This window comes from Podarcis liolepis (assembly GCF_965112155.1).
Source record: "Podarcis liolepis genome assembly, chromosome: 1".
NCBI classification, from domain to species: Eukaryota; Metazoa; Chordata; class Lepidosauria; order Squamata; family Lacertidae; genus Podarcis; species Podarcis liolepis.
Window position 1 is genome coordinate 128,530,511 of NC_139554.1, and position 22,331 is coordinate 128,552,841.

The following is a 22,331-nucleotide window of genomic DNA, read 5'->3' on the forward strand; positions in this document are numbered from 1 at the left end:
TGGCCCCCCAACCCTATGTCGCCCCAACCCAGTCAGGGGACCTCTGTCTTTGAAGGATTTAACTTCAACCGGCTCCCACGCAGCCATCCAGCCACAGCTTCCAAGCATCTGGTCTGTGTCTGGGGCCAAGTCAGGGTGGCCGTCCATCAACAGATAAAGCTGGGTCTCATCAGCATATTGATGACAACCCAGCCCAAAACTCCGGACAATCTGGGCAAGGGGGCGCATAAAGATAAGAGTTGGAAACCGGGGGGGGGGGGGCACGTTCCCCATTCCTGTGTTAAAGTATGACAGAGTCACCACTTTCCTCTTTGACTACCCAGTGGAAGAGGATCAGGGAAGAATAAATAATTCCAGCCCCATTCTTCTTCTCCCATTCATCACCGAGGCAACTGCCCTAGACACATCTTTTCCCAACCTGGCCGTTCCCCCAAACGAAAACTAACCAACCAAAGAAATCCAAAGAGGAAAAACTACCCCCATCTCCAACCAGGACTTGTGTTCAGGATTTGGGTGGGGAAGGAAACAATGTTCAGCTTTGCTTCACTCCCACTTGTCTCCTGTGGGGGAAGGCACTGGAAAAGCCATCCTACCCTCAGAACCTCAGGAGAAACATTGCTCCCCCTCATCTTCTTGGCTGTAGCCAATATCAGGGGCAATAGGCAGTGCTACAGGATGTCAATGGCAGAACTTTACCTGTCCCTGTGGAATGAACAATAGCTATTACGTGGAAGATGGTCAGGGTACATTCAAGAACATTAGGATAGGGGGCTGGTATCCCCAACTATTATTAAAGCTTGTTCCTATCTGCACACCTTGAACCTGGATTCATCCCTTGGTGACACTTAAGTGGAACAGAATGTTGGGAACTGACTTTCATAAATCAGTTTTATAATCCTAGCGTGGTTACTCATTAGCAGCACACTGCCATCATTTTGATAGGTACCACCATGGCACACCATGGTCCTAGTTTATACTGTTGATTACAGTGGTGCCTCGCAAGACGAAATTAATCCATTCCGCGAGTATCTTCGTCTAGCGGTTTTTTCGTCTTGCGAAGCAACCCTATTAGCGGCTTAGCGCTATTAGTGGTTATTAAAGGCTTAGCGGCTTAGCTGCTAAAAGGCTATTAAAGGCTTAGCGGCTTAGAAAAAAGGGAGGGCGAAAAAAATATCTCAAGACTCGCAAGACATTTTCGTCTTGCGAAGCAAGCCCATAGGGAAATTCGTCCTGCGAAGCGCATTGAAAAACGGAAAACCCTTTCGTCTAGCGGGTTTTCCGTCTTGCGAGGCACCACTGTATTAAAAGCAAAATGAAGACCTGCTGTCTCAATCCGGCGAAGAGCAGATGAGATGACTGGATTACAAGCCTGATGAGAAGTTAGTAGCCATTCTCGTTAATGGATGAATTGGAAAGTAATAAACATAAATAATTTCTCTTTAATCTTCCCCACCTCTAAGGTTCAGAGTACAGGCGGAAACATTCACATCCTCCTTCAGTGATACACTACAAGCTAAAGGAGTGTTCATCACATTATTACTCTTCTGACATACTGTTTAATCTTGTTTCCAGACAGAGATTTCTCTGAATGCAAAACAGACCCATAAATCACACACAGGCAGCATCAGTTTCTGTGCTGATCACTGCCAGTCCAGGAGACAAGCCAGGAACTTATCAAGGGCAGCATAGCCCAAAACTGGTGTAATGAACCATATTTTGAGTTTGAGCTTTGAGGGTAGGGAAAGGAAATCCATTGGGAGTATAGAATGTTAAAAGGGGAGGGGGAGGCTGAAAAGGGCATAAGATAATTGGGTGGTAGTGGGAACTTTGGTCAGTTGACAGGAATTGAGAGAGGGAATTGGCCAGCTAAGAACAGGTTTGGGTTCTAATTACATTCACCCCAGATTTCAGTTTACTGTCGATTTGCTTTCATTGTTACTCAAACACTGTGCTGGTAACCCTTTGTGACCAGTAATATCCACACTTGGGAGATTCTGAATACTGATCACACTATCCACAGTATGTGGTTAGCACAGTATGATTGTGATGCTGAAGCTGCTCACTTGTGTGCCTCTCTTCTCTTATGAACCACTTCCTGTTTAAATCTAACACAACTGAGGATGTAATCCTATGCACACTTGTTTGGACCTAAGACCCTATGAACTCAATGGGACTTATTCCTAAGTAAGCAAGCATAGGATTGCTCTGGAAGCCAGCCAAGGGGAAGCTGCTATCTAGATGTCAAAGCTTTTAACAGTGTATGATCTATTACTGTTTTGCTTGCAGACATTATTAGTGATAAAACGGCAATCCCTCTTTGAGAAACATGCTTTTCTCCTGTTTTTATCAAGGTCACCCATGGGAGCATAAAGTCATTCTGTCAGTAATTTTACTACTGGAATTCAAATCCATAAATGTCCAGTAGTGCACCCTTTATTCGTACCTGACTTCAGGACGTGAGGGAAATGGATTTTGTCAGTAGCCCCTTCTATGAAGAATACACTTCTAATTAAAGCAACAGGAAAAACCATGGAGAACAGGAAAAGCCTTTGCAGTGTTCCATAATAAAAACTTGCAGCGTTATTCCATAAGCCACTTGGGGCAACTCTGCACCCAATCCTGGGTGGAGTCACTGATTAATATTCCTCCGCTTTGGGATTTGAATGCAGCAGTTCATTGTGAAAAGGGAATGCACTTCCTCTGATGTCTGTCCAAGCATCACGGCAGTATTTGATACTCCCATTGTTCTAGGTGCATTTTGCAACAGGGAATTTCATTAGTGTGAGCAGTTTCTGAGCTCTGGACGCAGTACTGCACCTAAGATTTCAGATTAAAACTGCAGATTAGGGTAATTTGCATTGGGGTACATTCTGATGCCCCAGACAGTGATTTAATATACTTTGCTTTACTTGCATTTAGTTAACAAAGCTAAAAACTTTGAAACTGCCAATCTTGCCTAATAGTTGGTATCTGTTCTGTAATGCTAGGGGTGCCATACGTGGAATTTTCGAAAGGCAGCACTTTGTGCTGGATCTTAATTTCCTTTTTAAAAAACTCAACAACTTACAGGTGTCCTTTTGAAATATGACAACCCTACGTAATTCTGGCATAGTTATCTAAGTGAAATTCATTGACAAATGTTACTGTGTGCTACTAGTATCGCTCTTTGCTGTATCAAATTTCCAAATTCAACAAGAGTAGTTAACATGGTCCATGTGCAAGGCCAATGAGATAAGCATTCCTTGAACATGACTGAAAAACCACACACACCCTTTTTCAAACTGGTCAGTTAGCAAAGTGGTACACAGTGGAGAGATCAAATCAGTAGCTTGCATGCATGCTCTTAACAATCTTCGGCATCACAGTGGAATGACTTTGTTGTTACTAAAGAAATCTGCTGTGTATGCAACTGTCTTCCTATTGCCAATGCAGGGTGTGGTGTAATTAAAAGGTAAGCTTCAGAGATGCAATCATTTGTCACCATGTGCTTAACTCTCAAATTTAAATCAAAAGAATTTTAAAGTGATTTACACTTGGCTGTATTATTTGCTACAAGTTTTATGGTTCCATTAATAAATGTAAATTTGTGTAAATCTGTAAAAAAGAGGTGTGTAGATACTTGTGCCTGCGATGCACCGAAGGAGAGTTAAGGATTGTTTGAACAGGACTTGGGACACTAGGAAAAGACTGGCAAAGCAACTTTGAACCCCAGACATGGGTAAAATGCTGAGCCTGACTTAAAGGGGTCAAATGAAAAAAGGAACTGAAAGCCTAATTAGTAGGACTGGGATGGGACAGAAGTAGGAAAATCCCAGAAAACTCTGAAATATTCCCCAACAAAGCATGAGCATACTTAAAAACTATTTGAATGCTGCCTCTGAATTTTTTTTTTGTTCTACATTCAAGCAAGACTTAGACATACTAATAATTTCAAAGACTATGAAAATCCATTTATGCAGTTCTTAAATAATTGTAATGGTATGATTGGTATTAACACAGGTTTGGTGCTCCTCCTCTGCAAGCTAATATTTGCAAGACAGGATGCTGCTGTCAACAACAAAATTAAGTTGGGTGCAAAACACTTACTTTGTCAGGGGAGGTTTCCCCCCTCTATAGCATATTTAATATTCAACTGTTCAAGGAAACACAAAGGACAAAACTATCCTTATGTATGCTAAAGAGAGGATTAACTAATTTCTAGCTCCCCTAAATTATACTGGAGGGAGGTTATTCAATTCTAGCCACTACTTAGGAGGAGGCCTTCAGTTACTTAGGAATAAACTTGGTAGCTGCCCCCCTGTACATCAGATTAGAAGCAAGGAATGCGTAAGCCTTCTGCCTTTCAGTAAAACACATGAGCCTACTTCTTAAAGAGTCCTTCCTACTTAGCTAAGGATCTACTATCGGTTACCCTTAGAGGACCTCAGACACTAGGCCTGGATGAGCATCAAATGTTTCGCCAGCCAAATTCAGTGCCTGATAGCATTTCAGGGCTGTTGGGACAATTAGTACTCCAGCTTTCATGTTATTGAAAGTTTGCAGCTCTAAAGGTGGTGAAAATATGAATTTAATGTATCCTACATAAGTATTAGAAACCAGGTAAAACTGTTTCCACTATTTCTGAGGAAAAGTATTTTCATTATGAAACAGATGTATTCTTCTTGGAATAAACAAGAGCAGTAGAATTACTGCAGGGTTGAACACCTACTAGCTGTAGCTTGACATCTACACCCATCTAAGTGATACTCCCCCAAACATAAATATTGTACATTATTAAAACATGCAAAATAGCAACGTAATCAAATTTATTTCATGTTTGCAATACAACAGTTGGTTCTGAAGACGCTTGCATTCTCAGATATAGGCTACGACTTGGAACAGGAGCTATGCTTCTTCCAAGATTTTGTTGGCATTCCTGCACACATGCTCATATACCCAAGTGTGGGCCCTGGGCAATCCCAGTCATTGGAAAGAAGCAATTTTCATGCTCTTAAAGCAGGGATGCAGAATTTTAGGCCAAGGGGGCAGATGCAGGCCTCTCTAGAATACCCTCAAGATTCTCTCCAGGCCATATCTGTCACCAGCTCAGTCTAGTCCTCCTTCGGTACTTTTGCCTGGCTGGAAGGTGCCATTAACTGTGAAAACATGGGTGGTGGCGTTTGTGTAGAAACCTCTTTTGAGTTTTGCCCATGGAAGGCAGTCCATGAGGGCATGTGGCACTTGGGGTGAGAAAGGTTCCTCAACACTGTTCTTAGGAGGATGAAGAAACGCCCCCAGAATCATGGTATTTGCTATGGAGCAACTATCATGATCCTGCAGCTCATTCAATGTTGCATTTGTGTGTACAAGAACACGAGATTATGCAGATGAAGCAAAATGATGTTGCACAAGTTGCTAAACCATTTACAGAAGTTTCCTGCTTGCTTTTATAGTGGTGATCACTACAGAATATAATATAGCCAATGAAAACATGAGCAACTTAAAACTCAGTTCTTCACCAGTTGCTGGCTAAAAGAAAATAGACTGAGAAAACCGAATGAAGATGAATATGCAGGTATAGTGGGGAAGTCATAAAAAGAAAAGTTTGTCATGGGGCAAGTATCTTTCTTTCCTCGACATCACGTATGAAAACCTACGTATACTGAAACTGCAAGCTAAGTGGAAAATATGTGCTGTTTTTCAGGTATGCAGAAAGCTAATTCATTCAGAATTCCAGCATTCATTTTATTGTAGTATGCCAGCTCAGTTGTCTGCAGGAACTTGAAAACCAGGGCACAAAATATACCGTACAAATTAAGATGCTCACATTCACTGTAATTTTAAGTGAAGGTTGAAGGAATAATTTATCTGTAGATACTTCAAAATATATAGTGAATGCCACAAGGCCATTGATGAATAAACAGCAATACATAATGGCTCTTCCTTTTCCTCCGAATGAAGGTAAGTCTAACTGAAGTTATTTGGAAACGAGTGTGACTACTTTCACTCTGACATGTATGGTCCTAGGTACGTTTTACAGAGAAACAAGTCTGAATCTAATAAGGCTTACTTCCAAGTGATCATAAGATTACAGGCTTAGACATGCAATTAGATAAGCATGATTACAGTATGGAGAACTCTTAAGCTCTACTAAAAAGAACTGACAAGAGCAGTGATTTTGACTGATGTTTCAGGGAACCCTAAGAATTCATGGAATCTCAAAGCATTTCTCAACAAGTTCAGCAAAGCATATTTCCTGAAAGACATCTTAATCTGCATTACTAATCTTCCTTTAGTGTTATACTGCAACAGAGTAGTGGTGCTCAAATTGTGGGACAGTTGGAAGGAATATTCACATTTTCAGGAACTAGTAAGATCCTGAGGCAGGTGAAACCTCCTTCCCACCACCATCCAAGATAAAGGTGAGCTGAATAGCCCTGATTTGTGGGTTGGGTCTCTGCTCCCTCACTTCCTTCATCATTCCAACCTGATCTGAAAAAGCTACTGCGTTGTCCTTTTATGTAGTGTTATGAAGATCAGAGTTCAGTGCTGGATAAAGGCTCCCATTCAGATTTTTGCTCACAGCAGCAGGCTACATATACATTATTGTATATACAAGATTATCTGCATGCCAAGCTGTGGAACAGGAGGGGTGGTCTTACAGGCAAAAATGCAGGGGGGGGGGGAGCTTGAGAAAAACACGAAATCTAGGGTGCATTCCATTTATGCAGGGCAACCATGAAGCTTAACAGGTGTGTTTGGAATCTCACAGGAACAGACAATACACCCTCCAATGTCCCAGATTCTGTAAGGCAGCAAACCACTGAACTTATAGCCGTTCTCTTCATCAACCCACAAGGGGATCACACCAGTAGTGCAATACCCCCCTTTTTGTTCACCTTAAGTTAAGAGGAGAAAGATGGAACTATACTAGGATTGTGCATCAAATATGGATTGATTCCAAACTGGAAGGATTCTGGATTTGTCAGACATCAAGTGGGATTTGTAGGAAGTGGCATGAGTCAAAAGAAGGGACCCCTGAAGTCCTTTAAGACACCTTGGAGATCCAGACTAGGAGATAAAGCAGTCAAAGGGTGCGTAAATCAGGTTTTCCAGCAAGAAGTTGAACAACTATTGCTGTGCATGACTAAAGTGCTACATTTAATAATTACTTCACATTGATATTGCACAGAAAGCAAAAGTGTTAACCAGCTACATAATATGTGACAAAATAAACGTAAGATGTGAAAAGAGCTCCATTCATTTGTAAGATGAGAAAACCCAGTGGTCCATTACAGTCCTGCTGCAACACTAGGGGAAATGATGCAATATAACACCGGTTCACATTTTCTGCAGTAATTCCTCATATCCCAGAATATAATTCCCCACCCACCTTATCCTTCCAAGGCTTTTCAGTGCTAGTTTTCCTACAGTAAAAATAAACTTAAGACAACTCATGGCTTGCAAAAGGGGAAATCCAATGAAAAACTAGCACTATGAGCAACTGCACAAAGAAATGGTCATTCTGTGATGAGATACGTATAGTACTAGGTGATATGAAGGACTTCACATCACTACCATACCGGCAAACAAAATTGTTTAAGATGCATGTTTAGGGGGTCAAATACTTGTTAGACATAGCACATAATCCAGTTCTCCATGGATCTCATCAGGGAAGAATGGAAAACAAACGAATTGGTTTGCATTGTGAAGAATACTGTCACTAAATGCATCCTGGGTATATGGTGCTTAGTATATGAGCCATCCCTACAAACGGAACCAAAGCAAGCCAGGTTAGATATAAATGATGCAAGATAATCCCCAAGACATGCATACTTTACAGATCTACTTTAGAGAAGAACCACATGGTCTAAAGCTAAGACAAGCTAAGGCTGTGTACACACCATACAGCCAAAGCACCCCCCCAAAAAAAATCCTGGGAAGCGTAGCTCTGGTAAACTGCAGTTCCCAGGATTCTTTGGGGGTGTGTGTGCTTTAAATGTATGATGGATACACAACCAACTCCCCTTTCTTGGTGACAGTCAAGTAGTTTCTTCCTACTCTACTGTTACACTGTGTGCCTAATTTCTTTAAAAAAAACAACTGGCACAACATTTTCCTCTAATTTCTACCTTAGCGCTAAGGGACTGACATAAAACTGTGGAGGGAAAGGAGAAAATAAGGTTTGTTTTTCTTAAGAGAGTCAGTAACTGTACCTCTTTCATTTCATGGCTGTTTATATATGGTGTGTCCCCCCCCTCCCCGGTATGTATCCAGTTGTCAATTGAAGGTAACACTTCATGAGTTGCATCCAATGGTGGAAATGCTTCTGCACACAAACTGGGACACTTGGTTTTCTCTTCTTCCTCCCACTGAGCTGTAGCTGTAGCTCAGTGGTACAGGATCTCCCTTCTATGCAGAAGATCCCAGCTGCAATCCCCTGAAATTATTGGGAAACCCCCATCTGAAACCTTTGATAGCAACTGTAAGGAAGCATGGACAGAACAAAGCTAGATACACCAGTGGTTTAACTCTGTATAAGGCAGCTTCCTATACTACTGTATCATATCCTTTTCTGTTCCAGAGAGACCCAAACTTCCAGGGCTCATTGAAAATCACGCGCCCTGACTTGCATGAACTTTTCACTCCATCACTGGCAACAGTCCATGGCATCTAATGTAAGTAGGTTCTAGCTCACAAATAGTATGTTGTAATAACTATTAGGTTTTTTAGACCCACAAAGACTCTAGGTTGCATTTTTTTTAAAAAATGATCTTATTGTTGATTACACAAGTTAATATTATTTCCCCCCCCTCTAAGATACAAAATAGTTGCATTTGGATACAGACTAAAGAACCTAAATAAGTACATGCAAGAAAATTGAGAATTTCTATACTTAAAAAAGGAAGAAATAGAATAAACAAAACCAATCATGAGGTGGTCACTGAAATACGGTTGCCTGGGTATGAAGTATGTTAGGGAGTGCAAACATCACAGTGAGACCTAGATTAAGACTTGCTACTCAACACCTGTGATTAAATTCACTTTTCAGTATGGGAAAGAATGTTATATACAACTGTATATAAGTGTGATGCAAGCCTACATTTTCATGAAGTTATATCAGCCTCATTTAAGGTATTTTCAGTATCAAGTCCATTTCCCTGAAAACCAACAAGGATGGAGATTACTGCTGCAAAATTTAGACATTCCAATTGGGCCTACTCTGTCATGCATCATATATTTGTATCACCCAAATGTCTCAAAACTTCAAACCCCAGCTCAAAATCCACATTTTAAATGACCAACCCCTTGGTCTTCCATCAGTTTGCCAAGTGCCCTGCAACCAGATGCTGTAATAAAATGTATGTATTACTCTACTTATAGTTATTAATGCCAGAAGAGCTTTATTTATACACCTCTCTTCATAAGCAGTCACCATGCATTACAGTACTGAGCAAATGAAGTGCAAAACAGTGGAATTGGGGCGCCAGGATTAAACCCGGCGTCCCTAAAGCCGATAGGAACTTTGTTTTCAGTGGGCCCAGGCTTTCATTGTATCATTCTAGGCACAGAGCTGAGAGGAAAACAAAGTGTTCAGGAATACAGTTTTGATCCAAAATACTTTTATTAAAAAGGAACTCGGAAGGCCTTGCAACCTCAAGAGCACAACTTTTAAAGCTGTGCTTTCCGTAATAGAACAACAACGTTCTTTTTTCCTTTTTCAAAGGGCGGTCCTGCCAAATCAGCTATCTAGCTGTGGAGAGCAACCCGGGTTGGACCCCAAGGGCTGCGGGTTCAAACATCTGGAACTTGCCCACGGAGGGGCAGGAAAGCAAAATGTGTCTGTTGCGGGACCCAGGAGATATTTAGCTGGAGGCTGAGAGAGGAGAGGAACCAGGGAAGAGGGAGGCATCGGGACCACCGTCTGCTCTCCACAAAGGGAAAATAAAACACGTGTGTGTGTGTGTTTTGCACCCTTCAGGTCTACCTCGCCCGCCCCAGGGGCAGAAGAAGAGGGGCAAAAGCGCCCCAACGCGGCGCCTGGGGAAGGAGGGAGGCAGCAGGCGGCGGGAGCTTCCCTATTTTCCGTAGGGCTGTGAAATAAGCGCGCGCCGCGTGTCTCTCCCCCCCCGCCGCCCCCCATCCCTCACGAATGCCTGTTGTAGGGGGGCGATCCGGTTTTAATTTTTTTGCGCGCCTTTGCCAAATAACGACTTAAGGCACCTCACGAGGGAGGGGCGGAACCACCACAACGGGGAGGGCTACCTACTAAAACGAAAAGTGTATGGAGGGGGGACGCTCTCCTGAGACCCTTTCTCCCCACCCCCAACGGCAGTAGAGGTGGGGGGGTGTCTTATGTTGCCCCCCCACAAGGTGGAAGCGCAGTGGCGGCGGCGGCGCCGTCTTTCCCGCCGCCGCCGCCAGCCTTGCCCGGCCGCCTCCATCCGCCATTATTCTTTGTTCGTGGCGGTTGCGGCCGGGTTCGGCAAGGCGGGAACAGCAGGTCGCGTGAGGGGGGCGATCTGTGGGGAGAGGGCGACAGAAGGCCCGCTTCTATCTCGAATTATATGGGGCCGGAGAAGTGAGGGGGGGGGGAGAGAAAGAGAGAAGCAAAACGAAAAAAGAAATAAGGGCGGCGAAGAAGCGGGCGCCCCTCCCGCGGAGCGAGGCCAGGCCTGGCTTCTCTCTCTCTCTCTCCCGGCCGCCTTCCCGCCCGAGGGCTCCCCTCAGTCCCACCGACTCCCGCCCGCCAAACCACCCCGCCTCAGCTGCCCCTCGGCCGGCACCCCTCCCTGTGTGTGTGTGCGCGCGCGGGGGTTGGTTGTGTTTTTTTTCCTCCTCCTCCTCCTCCTGGTTCTTTCCTCTCCTGCTCTCTCTCTCTCTTTTCTCTCTCTCTCTTCCCTTCCTGGCTTTCCTTTGCTTTTCTCCTCTTACCGGCTGCAGGCTGCTCCGTCACTGCTTTCGTTCGCGCCTAGGCTCTCGCCGCAGTTTTATTCTCTCCCCCACGTAACACACCGCGTCAAACTACACCTCCGCCGCGTCACTCACATAACACACACACACGCGCGCGCTCTCTCTCCCAGGCTCTCCCAGCCCCGGCGACAGGCAGGCGGGCGGGCGGGCAGGCAGGCAGGCGGGCGGGCAGCGGCCGACTGAGGGAGAGAGAGGGAGAGGGAGGGAGGGAGGGAGAGAGAGAGAGGGAGGGGGAAACTCTGAGAGAGAGAAAGAGACAGAGCAAGCGCCGCCGCCGCCGCCGCCGCCGAGCCTGCCTCGGCTCTCCTCGCTCCGTCTCCCCCCGCTCGCCCCCTCCCGCTCTCAGGCGCACGGAAAGAGCCGAGCCGCCCCTCACGGAAACGCCCGAAGGCGAGGGCGCGGCGGGAAAAGGAAAAGCGAAGGGGGGGGGAGGGTAATCGCCTCAGAAACGCCTCAGAGGCCCCGCGGGGATAATGGCGGGAAGCGGGTGCTTCAGGCACCGAGAGTACAATAAATTCATTTTAGTTGCTAATTTTTTTTTTAAAGGGTGTGTGTGTGTGAATATACTACGGGAAAGGAAGCTGCTAGTGCTTTAGGCGGCCCAACGGTGGGAAGGCCCAAGCATCCGAATTGTATTACAGTATTCTCAGATGATTGACACAACCTTGATGGCAGAAAGTGAGGAGGAATTAAAGAACCTCTTAATGAGGGTGAAAGAGGAGAGCGCAAAATATGGTCTGAAGCTCAACATCAAAAAAACGAAGATCATGGCGACCGGTCCCATCACCTCCTGGCAAATAGAAGGGGAAGAAATGGAGGCAGTGAGAGATTTTACTTTCTTGGGCTCCATGATCACTGCAGATGGTGACAGCAGACACGAAATTAAAAGACGCCTGCTTCTTGGGAGAAAAGCAATGACAAACCTAGACAGCATCTTAAAAAGCAGAGACATCACCTTGCCAACAAAGGCCTGTATACCGTATTTTGCGCCCCATAAGACGCTCCGGCCCATAAGACGCACCTAGTTTTTTGGGGGGGAAATAAAGAAAAAAAATTTTATTCCCCCCCCCAGGTGCGGGGCTGGAAGAACCAGGTCGGGGAACAGTGGGAAGGCACGCTCTGCCTCCCCGCTGTCCCCCGAGCTTGTGGGGCTGGCGATGGGGAGGGCAGCTCTATGCCGCCATCCCGAGCGGGGCGGGACTTAGCGCCCCGCTCGGGATGGCGGCGTAGACCTGCCTGCCGTCCCGCGACGCAGGCAGCTCTCTGCCGCCATCCCGAGCGCGGCGGGACTTAGCGCCCCGCTCCGGATGGCGGCGTAGACCTGCCTGCAGTCCCGCGACGGCAGGCAGCTCTGTGCCGCCATCCCGAGCGGGGCGGGACTTAGCGCCCCGCTCGGGATGGCGGCGCAGAGCTGCGCTGGTCCCAGGACCGCACGCAGCTCTGCAGGGCCACCGGGAGCGGGGCGGAGCTTCTCCCCCGGCTCCCGGTGGCCGGGCAGAGCTGCGCTGGTCCCAGGACCGCACGCAGCTCTGCAGGGCCACCGGGAGCGGGGCGGAGCTTCTCCCCCGGCTCCCGGTGGCCGGGCAGAGCTGCGCTGGTCCCGCGACGGCAGGCAGCTCTGCGCGGCCACCGGGAGTGGGGCGGAGCTTCTCCCCCGGCTCCCGGTGGCCGGGCAGAGCTGCGCTGGTCCCAGGACCGCACGCAGCTCTGCGCGGCCACCGGGAGTGGGGCGGAGCTTCTCCCCCGGCTCCCGGTGGCCGGGCAGAGCTGCGCTGGTCCCAGGACCGCACGCAGCTCTGCGCGGCCACCGGGAGTGGGGCGGAGCTTCTCCCCCGGCTCCCGGTGGCCGGGCAGAGCTGCGCTGGTCCCAGGACCGCACGCAGCTCTGCGCGGCCACCGGGAGTGGGGCGGAGCTTCTCCCCCGGCTCCCGGTGGCCGGGCAGAGCTGCGCTGGTCCCAGGACCGCACGCAGCTCTGCGCGGCCACCGGGAGCGGGGCGGAGCTTCTCCCCCGGCTCCCGGTGGCCGGGCAGAGCTGCGCTGGTCCCAGGACCGCACGCAGCTCTGCACGGCCACCGGGAGCGGGGCGGAGTTTAGCGCTCCGCTCCGGATGGCAGCGCAGAGCTGCGCTGGTCCCAGGACCGCAGGCAGCTCTGCGCGGCCACCGGGAGTGGGGCGGAGCTTCTCCCCTGGCTCCCGGTGGCCGGGCAGAGCTGCGCTGGTCCCAGGACCGCACGCAGCTCTGCGCGGCCACCGGGAGTGGGGCGGAGCTTCTCCCCCGGCTCCCGGTGGCCGGGCAGAGCTGCGCTGGTCCCAGGACCGCACGCAGCTCTGCACGGCCACCGGGAGCGGGGCGGAGTTTAGCGCTCCGCTCCGGATGGCAGCGCAGAGCTGCGCTGGTCCCAGGACCGCAGGCAGCTCTGCGCGGCCACCGGGAGTGGGGCGGAGCTTCTCCCCTGGCTCCCGGTGGCCGGGCAGAGCTGCGCTGGTCCCAGGACCGCAGGCAGCTCTGCGCGGCCCCCGGGAACAGGGTCGGAGCTTCTCCCCCGGCTCCCGGTGGCCGCGCAGAGCTGCGCTGGTCCCGGGATTGCAGGCAGCTCTGCGCAACCCTCGGAGCCGGTCTCCCGAGGGTTGCGCAGAGCTTCCTGAAGCCTGGAGAGCGAGAGGGGTCGGTACGCACCGACCCCCCTCGCTCTCCAGGCTTCAGCGAAAGCCTGCATTCGCCCCATAAGACGCAGGCACATTTCCCCTTCATTTTTGGAGGGGAAAAAGTGCGTCTTATGGGGCGAAAAATACGGTAGTTCAAGCTATGGTTTTCCCAGTAGTGATGTATGGAAGTGAGAGCTGGACCATAAAGAAGGCTGATCGCCGAAGAATGGATGCTTTTGAATTCTGGTGCTGGAGGAGACTCTGGAGAGTCCCATGGACTGCAAGAAGATCAAACCTCTCCATTCTTAAGGAAATCAGCCCTGAGTGCTCACTGGAAGGACAGATCCTGAAGCTGAGGCTCCAATACTTTGGCCACCTCATGAGAAGAGAAGACTCCCTGGAAAAGACCTTGATGTTGGGAAAGATGGAGGGCACAAGGAGAAGGGGACGACAGAGGACGAGATGGTTGGATAGTGTTCTCGAAGCTACCAGCATGAGTTTGACCAAACTGCGGGAGGCAGTGGAAGACAGGAGTGCCTGGCGTGCTCTGGTCCAGGGGGGTCACGAAGAGTTGGACACGACTAAATGACTAAACAACAACAACAACAACAATTATATTATATATATATATATAACCCGGGAAAACTGCGGACAAACACCGGTTCCCTCAGCCTGTAAAGCGAGATGAGCACTGCAACCCCAGAGTTGTCTGTGACTGGCCAACTGTCAGGGGTCCTTTACCTTTATATATATGGGGTTTGTGTGTACCACAGGGCGGCTCACAAGGGTAAAAGTGCAACACGGAAATGCAAAAAAAAAAAAAACCACACACAAACAAGCGAAAGGAAACCAATAAATGAAGCAAGCCAGTTGCCCCTATTTTTATTTATTAAATTTGATAAAAGAGTAAGATTCGTTTTAGTCATAAAGGAAATGGGGTGGTGATGAATATACTACGTGGAAGGAGCCAAGGAAATGAATTAAATTCCAGCAAATTCCAGGAGGGACTTAAGGAGCTTGTTCTAGCCAGTTAAGAAAGAAGGTCTGCCGCCAGGAGCATCAGAACAAGGGTTTCTTTTTTTATAGGCGTAGCACATCATAAAAAAAATCATTCTTAAACATCCTTCCTACACCAAGAGAGGTTGCAGGTCATGGGTTGGTAAACCGGTGTATGGCTCCTTATGGCTTTCTGCTCCCTTGCAATTATGGTCTCAAATGCCACATTTCCATCGCCTCGCAACTAGGCCTTGGGCAGGATGTTGACATGCCTTCCTTTATCTCACTTCCCTCGCTTCTATCTCCCCGGGAGCTTCGAGGATATGTTTCGATTTGCACTCCGATGTTAACTGGAACAACATCCTTTGTACCGCTTTCAGGGTTGGATAGGGTTTCTTGGATATGGCCCAGGGGTTATAAAATAATAGGCGCACAGGAACCGCACGTAAAAACTATTCAGCGATGCATGCTATCTTTCTGAATGCTAAATGCCACCAGTATTTGAAACGTAACTAATTCAAAGCATACACCTTGGGTCTCTCATTCTTACATAATCTAGAAGTGAAGCGTCTGTGCTCACACTCAATTCTAAAGAGTTTTTGAGGATTTTGAGGCGGGGCAGGGCATACGTCTCGCCGGCTAGTGGTCATCTGGCCAGTAGCAACCACCAAGCAAGCAAAAATGTTCCTTGGAGCTCCATCAATGGAGGGCAGGCAGACTGTTTGGTATCAGAAGGAAGCTTTATTAACTGACATAATATTCCATAAGGAAAGCAGAATGGCATTCTCACATCTCACACTCCCTGCAAAGTCTAACTTAAAATATAAAGCCAATGGATATACAAAAGGATATGCAAAGAGATATAGTTACAAAGAAAATATATACAGGTGGAGCCACCCTCGGCGGGCAGGTGGTTGCCAGTAGACTTAAGGCTTTTCATGTAGTGCCCATTTACCCTAATGTGCCATCCTCTGTGCCTGAATCAAGGCTTTCCCCTCATCTGTTGGATGCAAGTGAATTGATAATGCACTATTGCTGCAGGAGATGCACAAAGGAGAAGACATAGCTCAAAAAGGCCATGCAAAAAAGCCTAAATTACCTTTATTAATGCAAAAGAAAGCAATTGTTATGGAATTTATTCTCTATTATTGGGGGTTAATTTTAAAACTCTGAATTACCTTTTTTTTAAAAAAAAAACACCCAATTTTTATTTAAGTGCTACTTGTTAACAGAGAATAATTTTAAAAGGCAACCCTGCATAAAATACTATCACCAGATGGCAGTGTATACCAAGATGTGGCATGCTGGACTTTTATATAATCTACAGGAAATTGTGTATACGGTAGTTTGTAAAATAATTATTTTGATTAATTATAGCAATACACCACTGTGGTACAACATTGATACAATGAGAATCAGCAATGCCATCAAAACTTGTAAGGTTTATATTTTTATTAAAAGTTTTCGGTGAGGGAGTAATATGAAAGAATAAAAGAAAAAGAGGAAAAAAACACCCAAAATTGAAACTGTGATATGATAGAGTATATGGGCATACAGATAATAGAATTATTCCATTAAATTCAACATTATTAACAAGACATTATAATTTTATAAATGGATTCCAAATATATTTATCCATACACAATCTGTGTCTAAAAGCAATCTGTTTCTATGTTACAAAAGTTGTCAAAACTTGAAATCAGAAAGCCCACATGTCAAATCTATTAGGGTTATAAATGCCTGAATCTATTAAGTTCTTAAATGCCTGAATGTATACTGATAATAGGTTTCTGTCTAATGATCTTTAATATTTTTGTAATTCAAACTAAGCTTAAAAGGTAAAGGTACCCCTGCCCGTACGGGCCAGTTTTGTCCAACTCTGGGGTTGCGTACTCATCTCGCTCTAGAGGCCGTGAGCCGGCGCTGTCCGAAGACACTTCCGGGTCACGTGGCCAGCGTGCCGAAGCTGCAGCTGGCGAGCCAGCACCAGTGCAGCACATGAAAACGCCATTTACCTTCCCGCTATAAAGCAGTCCCTATTTATCTACTTGCACTTAGGGGTGCTTTCGAACTGCTAGGCGGGCAGGAGCTGGGACTGAACGACGGGAGCTCACCCCGCCGCGGGGATTCGAACCGCCGACCATACGATCGGCAAGTCCTAGGCGCTGAGGTTTTACCCACAGCGCCACCCGCGACCCCCTAAACTTGATTACAATTTAATTTCTTGTTTCAGTGCATGCTATGTTCGCTTGTTCTTGAGCATTCCAATGGCACCAGCACCCCTAGCTAACAAGGTGAATGGTAATCCAGAACAGCTATGACTGCCAAGTCTGAATTTCCCACAACCAATGTGGATTAAAATTATTTCACCCAGAGAGTTTAATTTCCTATTCTTTTGCAATATAGACTGTAGGGTCTCTCTGACGCATGGATCTCTTCTATAGCTATAGTGGGTTTCACCCACTTTTTTCCATAGTTCAGAAAGCCAGCAGCAGCTTCTCCATGGAAGCTTTTATTAGCCCCTGCTCCTTGTCTTTCAAAACAATCTGTTCTGCAGACAATCAGCAAATGAAAAACCACTATGTGCTGATATCTGCAGATCAAAATGCGGTTATACAGACAAGACAAGACCAGACCAGACCATCAGTGTCTTTTTTTCATAGTTATGGAATGACTACTTTTGCTCTGCAAAAAAAGGGAAAAGTTAACAAGCAGGACAAAATAAGGTAAAGATTTGCATTAAATTTGCATATGCTAATTCATACATATCCCTGCAAATGTAGGAATAATGCCTCTAATTTAAATAGAACTGTATTGCATTTCACTGCAGTGGGGGAAACTGACTAGGTAATCCGTGTGCTTGCTCAGTCTGCTATCCAGGTTCATACAACTCATGGGCAACTTCAAGGTCCCTGCTCTCCCTTCTAATGGTATTTTTACCTTTGAATCAGACTTTGACTCAACAGGCTTTTAAATAAAAGATACCTTGAAACAGAGGACTGTCCTCTGCAAAGTAGGACACATGAATCAGCACATGGTCGAGCTGGGTAAATCTAGAATACTACTAAACATATTAGGCAGAAGGTTATTGTTTGTACTGCACCAATTTTAGGATGGTGAACAGAATGTCATAGCCAGTTATGAAGGAGACTCTTTAGAAATTTACAAAGGCAGCTGCATGGACCACACCTGTGTGAATGCTGGGAGAGCAGTCGTATGTAATTTGGAAAAGTGTGGACTACGGATTACAGGGCAGCAGAAGGAACCCCATTAAAACATATTAAAAAAATCAAGTGATCTTGAATATGTTCCTAGACCAACCTTCCCCAAGCATGTGGCTTTCACATTTTAATTGACAGTAACCTCCATCAGCTCCAGCCAGCATAGCCAATGGCCAGGGATGATGCAAGATAGAATCATAGAGTTGGAATAGACCACAAGGGCCATCGAGTCCAACCCCCTGCCATGCAGGAAACACCATCAGAGCACTCCTGACATATGGTTGTCAAGCCTCTGCTTAAAGACCTCTAAAGAAGGAGACTCCACCACACTCCTTGGCAGCAAATTCCACTGTCAAACAGCTCTTACTGTCAGGAAGTTCTTCCTAATGTTTAGGTGGAATCTTCTTTCTTGTAGTTTGGATCCATTGCTCCGTTGTAATCCAACAACATCTAGAGGGCACCAGATTGGAAAATGCTGTCCTAAAAAAATGAAACAGAGAACAGGACCTTTCCAGTAGCAGCCCCCTGCTATTGAATTTTCTCCTCTGGAAAGTCCCTCTCTTTTCTTTCCAGTTACATTATCCAGCCAGAAATCTTTTGTTATTGCATGTATTTTACCTGACTGCTGTCCTGTTGTTTTCAGATGGTTTTTATGTGTTTTCAGATTGGGCTCATCAACCTAGGAAGGTAGTCCATCTAGGAGAAGGAAAACTTTGATCTTAAACCTCTACTGCCTTGCGGGATATCTTCAGGAGAAGGAAAGGCTATGGAGTAAACCAGGGGTAGGCAACCTAAGGCCCGGGGGCCGGATGCAGCCCAATCGCCTTCTCAATCCGGCCTGCAGACAGCCCGGGAATCTGCGTGTTTTTACATGAGTAGAATGTGTCCTTTCATTTAAAATGCATCTCTGGGTTACAGTGGTGCCTCGCAAGACGAACTTAATCCGTTCCGTGAGTCTCTTCGTCTAGCGGTTTTTTTGTCTTGCGAAGCAACCCTATTAGCGGATTAGCGCTATTAGCGGTTTAGCGGCTATTAAAGGCTTAGCGGCTTAGCGGCTAAAAGGCTATTAGCGGCTTAGCGGCTTAGAAAAAAGGGAGGGAAAGCGAAAAAAATCGCAAGACTCGCAAGACTTTTTCGTTTTCCGAAGCAAGCCCATAGGGAAATTCGTCTTGCGAAGCGCATCGAAAAACGGAAAACCCTTTCGTCTAGCGGGTTTTCCGTCTTGCGAGGCATTCGTCTTGCGGGGCACCACTGTATTTGTGGGGCATAGAAATTCGTTCTTTTTTTTCTTTTCAAAATATAGTCCAGCCCACCACAGGGTCTGAGGGACGGTGGACTGGCCCACGGCTGAAAAAGGTTGCTGATCCCTGGAGTAAACCCTACACAATTCTGGAGTGGAGTCCCTAAAACAGCTGGATGGGGCCTTGTACGCCTCCTCCTGGCAACTCCTGCAGTCAAGATGGTGCTCAATGTATTGCTCTGCTTTCCTTTGGACCACATCAGCGAGGCCCAGAAGGGAACCTTGTCATCTGGGCAGCCCAGGACGTCCACACACACTGCCCAGCCTTGTGCACCGTGGAAGATTACTTCGGTGCTGGTAAAGTCGGTTATGATTCACTGGGCCAAAGATTTTGGGTATAATATACAGCTGAGTGAATGGGTAAAATTATGGAAAGAAGGTTTAAAATTTACTGCATGCAATGCCCTAAAAGAAAATGTGATGAAAATGATGTATAGATGGTATATTACACCTGTCAAGTTAGCGAAAATGTATAAAGTCAGTAATAAATGTTGGAGATGCAAAGAAAAAGAGGGAACATTTTATCACATGTGGTGGGAATGTAAAAAGGTGAAATGCTTCTGGGAGACGATTTATAATGAGTTGAAAAAAATGTTGAAATATACATTTGTAAAGAAACCAGAAGCATTTCTATTGGCCATTGTTGGAAGTGATATAAATAGAAAAGAATGTAAGTTTTTTTTATATGCGATAACAGCAGCAAGAATATTATTGGCCCAAAAATGGAAGCAAGAAGAATTACCAACGATTGAAGAATGGAGGATGAAGTTAATGGACTATGCAGAATTAGATAAACTAACAGGAAGGATTCGAAACTGGCGGGACCAGAAGTTTACAGAAGACTGGAGTAAATTTACGGAATATTTGAAAAGTATTTGTGACGATCAGACAACGTTTGTAGGTTTGCAAGAAGTTTTGTGAGGAGTATTATTGGAAGTATTGCAAAAACGGAGAAGGGGGGATGATATGTTAAGAGATGTAAAGGTATTATAAAGTTAAGAAATGCATAAGAAGTGATTAAGACGGAGGATCATCAGAGGTGCTGATGGAAGTCCAATAAGTTTGAATAAGTGTTAAACTGTGTGGTACGTTTTATAATTTGTATGTTAAAATCAATAAAAATTATTTTTAAAAAGGAAGATTACTTCGGTGCTGCTAACACAGAGGTTTGACTTCACCCCCGGAGGCGGACTCCATTGTTTCTCAAGACAGACGGATGCCAACAACAACAACAGATTGGATCCATTTCTTCTTTTTACCTTTATGATTTTGGTTACTTTGAGCACCTTTTAAAAAGTGGGTTAGATAGATAGATAGATGCGTGGGTGAAATCATAGGCCCATTCCGTGTTCAATCATAGAATCATAGAGTTGGAAGAGACCACAAGGGCCATCAAGTCCAACCCCCTGCCAAGCAGGAAACACCATCAGAGCACTCCTATGGTTGTCAAGCCTCTGCTTAAAGACCTCCAAAGAAGGAGACTCCACCACACTCCTTGGCAGCAAATTCCACTGTCGAGCAGCTCTTACTGTCAGGAAGTTCTTCCTAATGTTCAGGTGGAATTTTCTTTCTTGTAGTTTGGATCCATTGCTCCGTGTCCGCTTCTCTGGAGCAGCAGAAAACAACCTTTCTCCCTCCTCTATGTGACATCCTTTTATATATTTGAACATGGCTATCATATCACCCCTTAACCTCCTCTTCTCCAGGCTAAACATGCCCAGCTCCCTTAGCCGTTCCTCATAAGGCATGGTTTCCAGGCCTTTGACCATTTTGGTTGCCCTCCTCTGGACACGTTCCAGTTTGTCAGTGTCCTTCTTGAATTGTGGTGCCCAGAACTGGACACAGTACTCCAGGTGAGGTCTGACCAGAGCAGAAGACAGTGGCACTAGTACTTCCCTTGATCTAGATGCTATACTCCTATTGATGCAGCCCAGAATTGCATTGGCTTTTTTATCTGCCGCTAAAAAATTCAACAGTTTGTCAGTGGCGAACTCCAGAGCATTTAACTTGGAGCAAGGAAGTTGAGTTTTAGCACGACAGGCTTCTCTGTGAAAAACCAGAGTGCCGGAAACGCTAACACTTCAAGGTGAGAGAAGGGGGGAAAGCACACCCTCCCACACAGTTAGCAACACTCACGCAAAATTAGTTTCTGGTGTGGACTTCTCAAGCATTTTATTGCCCGGGGAGCTGTAAATACACAATGAACTTGAAACAGAGTAGCCCGAAAATAGAAATAGTACTTCAGCATCCTCCCCCTTTTAAGTTAATGAACTGCGGCACAGGTCTGCCCCATAAGAGTGCTCGGAACATTTATTGTCGCTGGGTGTAATAAATCCTCTTGCCCAAATACAAGCAGGCAAATTGCATGCTCGATTAGTCAGAGGAAATTGGCCGCTTTGCTTAACCCCTGCAGTTTGAAATATGGATCCTGCTGGAGAGGGGAGCAGCTAGAACCAAACAGGAAAAGTCATTTATGGGGAGGGGGAGAGAAAGATCCTGAGATAGCACACCTCAAATTGGCAGCATCACTCAGGAGAAAGGTACAGCGCAACAGTGCTCTGTACTTTTATAAGTAGCTGGGGTAGGTGTACAGTGGTGCCTCGCAAGACGAAAAGAATCCGTTCTGTGATTCTCTTCGTCTAGTGGTTTTTTTTTCTTGCGAAGCAAGCCCATTGACGGATTAGCGCTATTAGCGGCTTTTAGCGGCTTATCGGATCAGCTGATAAGCGGTTTAGCGGCTTAGAAAAAGGGGGGGGAGGAAAAAACCCCCACAGGAACTCACAAGACATTTTCGTCTTGCGAAGCAAGCCCATAGGAGATTCGTTTTGCGAAGCACCTCCAAAACGGAAAACCCTTTTGTCTAGCGAGTTTTCCGTCTTGCGAGGCATTCGTCTTGCGGGGCACCACTGTAGTTCCTTGGGTACCTATTTATCACAGTGTAAGTAGACTATGTGTGCATGTTCGTATCAATGCGCTCCCTGTTATTTGCTGTCGCCATTCCTGTGCCCTCCAAGTAGTCTGATTTAGCAAAGGGTTTTTGGAGCCTCATACATTTCACAGAACATGTGACCATTCCATAGCTGTCAAGTGTCCCTTATTTGAAGGGACAGTCCCTTATTCCAGCGCCATGTCCCGCTGCTGTCCCTTATTGATGGATGTCCCTTAAATTTCAAAGGAAGCAGCTCCTCTCCCTCCCTCCCTGCCGGCCAGGGA

At 46.3% G+C, this 22,331-nt stretch overlaps 1 protein-coding gene across 7 annotated transcripts in view; it reads right to left on the minus strand.

Moving 5' to 3' along the window:
* CREB1 (cAMP responsive element binding protein 1) overlaps positions 1–11,305 on the minus strand; it is a 34,295-nt gene extending 22,990 nt beyond the window's left edge. For 2 of the 7 annotated variants that reach the window (XM_083474749.1, XM_083474745.1), the window contains exon 1: positions 10,915–11,305. The gene's annotated coding sequence lies outside the window, so the exon portion shown is untranslated. The remainder of the gene's footprint in view (positions 1–10,914) is intronic. The other 5 variants (XM_083474750.1, XM_083474746.1, XM_083474751.1 and 2 more) reach the window with 5 other exon arrangements.
* Positions 11,306–22,331: the final 11,026 nt, after the last annotated feature.